This window comes from Oryctolagus cuniculus, chromosome 18 (genome assembly GCF_051225735.1).
Source record: "Oryctolagus cuniculus isolate XC-2025 breed Fujian yellow rabbit chromosome 18, ASM5122573v1, whole genome shotgun sequence".
Classification (NCBI taxonomy): Eukaryota; Metazoa; Chordata; class Mammalia; order Lagomorpha; family Leporidae; genus Oryctolagus; species Oryctolagus cuniculus.
The window spans coordinates 60,826,178-60,831,777 of NC_142884.1; positions in this window are offsets into that span (position 1 = coordinate 60,826,178).

Genomic DNA, 5,600 nt, shown 5'->3' on the forward strand with positions numbered 1-5,600 from the left:
CAGCGCCGCAGCTCACTAGGCTAATCCTCCACCTGTGGCGCCGGAACCCCAGGTTCTAGTCCCGGTCGGGGCGCCGGATTCTGTCCCGGTTGCCCCTCTTCCAGGCCAGCTCTCTGCTGTGGCCCGGGAAGGCAGTGGAGGATGGCCCAGGTGCTTGGGCCCTGCACCCGCATGGGAGACTAGGAGGAAGCATCTGGCTCCTGGCTATGGATCTTGGATCATAGCAGCGCACTGGCCGTAGGGGCCATTTGGGGGTTGAACCAACGGAAGGAAGACCTTTCTGTCTCTCTCACTGTCTAATTGTCTGTCCAAAAAAAAAAAAATTAAAAATTAAAAAAAATAGCGAAATTGAAAAAGTCTCAAGGCAAACACAAATGTACCCCCTGTCCAGGTCCTGTGGTGACGATTCTGTCATTAAGTCTCCACTGTGCGTGCAGATCACTCATCTGTCTCTCTCTGATGACTCCTTTTGCTTGCTTGTATTTCCTGATTTTCTGTAATGAGCACAACATGACTTCTGTAATAAGAAAACAAACGTCTGGTTTTCTTTTTTTTTTTTTAATTAAAATATGCACTCCCTTGTGGTTGCATTTCACTTCCGCTCTCCTCTGGGAGCCTCCTAGAACACTCATGCTGTCCTGATTACAGCCCAAGGGTTGCTGACTCCTGAAAACCCCAGTCCTGAGCTCCGCGCTTCGTTCCTCCAGGCTGGGTTCCTTGTGCTGCTTCCCGGAGCCTGACTCGACCGCAAGAAGGGGTCCCTCCACAGGTGGTTGACATCAGTGAGACGATCCAACCACAGAACACATGGTCTCTCTCCCTCTCTCCCTCGCTCGCACACACACACACCAGGCACACTGCTCAGGGAGAGCCTCCTGGGCAGGTACGCCTCTAGCTTCCAGGAGTGACAAGTGTGTGGCCTCTCTTCATTAAAGGGTCACGTTAGCCATTGGGCACAATTCAGCGATGGATGCATGGCCGGCCTCATGGGCCTGCGGTCTGCAAAGTCAGTCCCATGGGGCTCCGAGCTCAGAGGGGCCTTGTACTCTGCTGTTGCCATCTTGAGATTCATCATCGTGTTGGATGTGGCACTCTGCATTTTCATTTTGTCTTGAGTCCCACAAATTACGCCCCAGGATCAGGGCAAAGCAAGAGGACCCACAGGAGGTAAGACAGCTTTGAGCCCTGCATACCATGACACTCAAGTATGTGTAGGGCCAGGGAGGGGGTGACAGCTGGGCCTGGCACCTAAGTCTTCAGGAAAAAGAAAAAAAAAAAAAAAAAAGTGCCGCTTCTGTCACTGTGTGTGATCAGTGATAATTAGTGAACTCCGCAGCTGTTTCTGAAACTTCGCTTAAGCCTGGTTAATTCACTGTTCACACGCCATCATTCAGCTTTGATTCACTCACATATGTGTAAAACAGTTTATTTTTAAATTTTTATTGATTTTTGTTTTATTTGAAAGGCAGCAAGATAGACAGACAGAACTTCCATCCGCTGGTTCACTCCCCAAATGCCTTCAACAGCCGGGGCTGGTCTAGACCAAGGCCAGGGGCCAGGAACTCCATTCAGGTCTCCCACATGGGTGGCAGGGACGCAGGTACTGGAAACACCAACTGCCGCCCCCCAGGGTGCACATCAGCCGAACCTGGATCAGAAGGGGAGAAGCGGGGACTGAAACTAAATATTCTGGGCCAGCGCTGCGGCTCACTAGGCTAATCCTCCACCTTGTGGTGCCGGCACACTGGGTTCTAGTCCCGGTCAGGGCGCCGGATTCTGTCCTGGTTGCCCCTCTTCCAGGCCAGCTCTCTGCTGTGGCCAGGGAGTGCAGTGGAGGATGGCCCAAGTACTTGGGCCCTGCACCCCATGGGAGACCAGGAGAAGTACCTGGCTCCTGCCTTTGGATCAGCACGGTGCGCCGGCCGCAGCGCGCTGGCCATGGCGGCCATTGGAGGGTGAACCAACGGCAAAGGAAGACCTTTCTCTCTGTCTCTCTTTCACTGTCTACTCTTCCTGTCAAAAAAAAAAAAAAAAAAAAAAAAAAAAAAAAAGAAAAGAAAAAAAGAAAAAGAAAGAAAGAAAGAAAGAAAGAAAGAAAGAAAGAAAGAAAGAAAGAAAGAAAGAAAGAAAGAAAGAAAGAAAGAAAGAAACTAAATGCTCTGATTCGGGATGCACCAAAAGCCCATCCCTGCAAGTGGCTTTTGTACCAGCAGAGCCTTTGACAAGCCTCCGGAGCACAATACAAGTGCACAGCCAGCCTTTCAAATACCCCAACAGGGGCCGGTGTGGTGGCCCAGCAGATTAAGCTGGCATTGTGGCCTGCAGTGTTGCCATATGGGTGTGGGTTCGAGTCCTGGCTGTGCCACTTCCAATTCAGCTCCCTGCTGGTGTTCCCCAGGGAAAGCAGCAGAAGATGCTCAAATCTTTGGGTTCCTGCACCCAGGTGGAAGACCCAGAAGATCCTGGCTCCTGGCTCCTGGCTCCTGGCTTTGGCCTGGCCCAGCCCCAACCATTGCAGCCGTTTGAGGAGTGAACCAGTGGATAGAAGATCTCTTCTCTGTTTCTCCCTTTGTAACTCCGCCTTTCAAATAAATAAAATAAATTTTTAAAAAATTGTGTGTGTATTGGGAGGGTTGAGTGGCTGCATGCGTAATTTCTGGATGGCTAGAAAGTATGAGAAGGTTTGGCTTTGTTTAAATAAAGATTTATTTATGGGGCCAGCACTGTGCTGTAGCAGGTAAACCTGCTGCCTACAGTGCTGGCATCCCATGTGGTCGCCAGTTTGAGTCCCAGCTGCTCTACTTCTGATCCAGCTCTCTGCTGTGGCCTGGGAAGTAGAAGATGGCCCAAGCCCTTGGGCTCCTGCACCTACATGGGAGACCTGGAAGAAACTCCTGGTTCCTGGCTTCAGATCCGCTCAGCTCCAGCCACTGTGGCCAATTGGGGGGTGAACCAGCAGATGGAAGACCTCTCTCTCTTTGCCTCTCCTCTCTCTGTGTAATTCCAACTTTCAAATAAATAAATCTTTTTAAAAAATATTTATTTATTTGAAAGTCAGAGTTGGGGCCAGCACCAAGGCTTACTTGGTTGGTCCTCTGCCTGTGGCACCAGCATCCCATATGGGCACCAGGTTCTAGACCCCATTGCTCCTCTTCCAGTCCAGCTCTCTGCTGTGGCCTGGGAAAGCAGTGGAGGATGGCCCAAGTGCTTGGGCCCCTGAACCCGCATGGGAGACCTGGAGGAAGCACCTGGCTCCTGGCTTCGGATTGGTGCAGCGCTGGCCGTAGCGGCCATTTGGGGGATGAACCAATGGGAGAAAGACCTTTCTCTCTGTCTCTCTCTGTCTCTCTCTCACTGTCTAACTCTATCTGTCAAATAAAAAAAAAAAAAAAAAAAGAGTTACACAGAGAGAGGAGAGGCAGAGAGAGAGAGAGGTCTTCTATACGATGGTTCACTCCCCAGTTGGCCGCAATGGCCGGAGCTGTGCCAATATGAAGCCAGGAACTTCTTCCTGGTCTTCTACGAGGGTACAGGGGCCCAAGGACTTGGGTCATCTTCTACTGCTTTCCCAGGCCATAGCAGAGAGCTGGATCAGAAGTGGAGCAGCCAGGTCTCGAACTGGCATCCATATGGGACGCTGGCGCTTCAGGCCATGATGTTAACCCACTGTGCCACAGCGCCAGCCCCCAAATAAATAAATCTTAAAAAAAAAAAAAAAGACATTATTTGAAAGGCAGAGTTACAGAGAGAGAAAGAGAAAAACCCTCCATGCACTGGCTTACTCCCCAAATGGCCACAACTGCCAAGCCTAGGCCAGACTGAAGCCAGGAGCCAGGAATCAGAAGCTTCCTCCCTGTCTCCCATGTGTGTGCAGGGGCCCAAGCACTTGGACCATCTTCTGCTGCTTTCCCAGGTGCATTAGCTGGGAGCTGGATCGAAAGTGGAGCAACTAGGACTCAGACCAGGGTGCACATATGGGAAGCTGACGCTGCAGGCTGCGGCTTAACCCGGTGCACCACCGTGCCGGCCCTGGCTTGGCGTCTTGAAAGGATGTTAGAAGCACTCCAGTGGCTTTTCTAGAATTCCAGGGGGAGTGAGAGGTCCTAGTGCATAGAGGCTTAGCAAGGAAACAGCAGTGATTTTCTGTTTCTGCAGAGTTTGGAGGCTAGGGGTCTTTGAGATTTGCAAAGGCCCTGGGCTGAGCCCCTGGAGGTACAGGGTCCTCCTTAAGGGAGGGGGAAACAGTAAGCACTCCCACAAAATCGGAGGTTTCAGATAAGACAAGCGGGCCAAGCCAAGCAAGGGTGGAGTGAAAACTGCTGTCCCTGCTGCTCTCACGTTTCCTGCAAGAAATCCCGGGGGGAGAAGAGGCTCCTGGCTTGGTTCGTGAGTCACCGTCTTCCTGAGCCAAGGGAGCTGGGGAGCAGATTCCAGGAAATCACGCAGGAGTCCTGGGGAGAGTTGTCAGTGAGAGTGTGGCGCTGCCAGGCTGCTGGGCCCTCCTGGGAACCAAAGGAGAAAAATCCCAGGAGAAGGACAGGGGCGCGAGGCCGCTGTGGCTTCCTGGACCACCAGGGCAGGTGCTGTGGCTGGAGCATCCCCGCCGACGTTCACATTGAGATTGAGCCCCGTTGCGGGGCATTAAGGGGGTGGAGACTGAATCCTACTTTGATTTGGGAGGTAAGGAAGGTTAACCAAGGCACAGGGTAGGGCCCGACTCCAGAGCGGCGACCGTGGCTTGGGGAGGAGGTAAGACCTGCGCCATCAGGAGGCACCTCAACAGAGGCAGCCTTCGGATCCTGAACCGCCCAGCCCTCCCAACCACCATCCAAATGAGCCTTTATTCTCCATCAGTCCCTCAGTCCGTGGTATTCCGGGATAACAAGAGGAAACAGATGAGGGCATTGTTGCCATCCGGAGAAGAGCAGGCTACAGGAGAGCGAGAGCGAGTGCAGGGCTATTTGGAGAGCAGCTCTGGGCTCAGAGGCACAGGAGGCCGCACGGATCCTCCTGGCTCTCCTGTTTGGGCCTTAGCAAGGGGCTGGGGTGGAGGCGGGGCAGTGCCAGGCAGCCTGTTTGGTGTTTTGTATGGATTTGTGGAGCCGTTCAAGCTCATCAGTAAGCCAGCCGGGCGCTCTCGGCGCAGACAGAGAGGGCACAGCAGGCGCGAAGGCCCAGAGGCGGGAGTCCCAGGGGCTTCGGTGGAAAGGGCAGTGAGGCCCCGGCAGTGCTGGCTGCTCCTCAGAGGTCAGTCTGATGGGACAGGAGGAGTCCTGGACACCCAGGCTTGCGGGGGAGGTCCCACCTCAGCACATTCTCTTCCGTGTGACGTGGAGATAATTAACCCGGGGACCCTAACAGCTGCCACCACCACCCTCCAGGAATGCGGGCCCTCCCTGCATGCCGCTGACACTCCCGCTGGGCAGCCTTGTGGGAGAAGAACATCTCATTAAGTCCTGTCACCCGAGGTGCGGACCCGGGATCACCTGCGTCCCTGGCTTCCTGGGCCAGCCCTGACTCTCAGCGCCCTGGGCTCTCGGGAACCTGGGCTGATGGCTGCTTCCCCCCTAGGACAGGAGCCTGCAAACTCCCTCCTGATC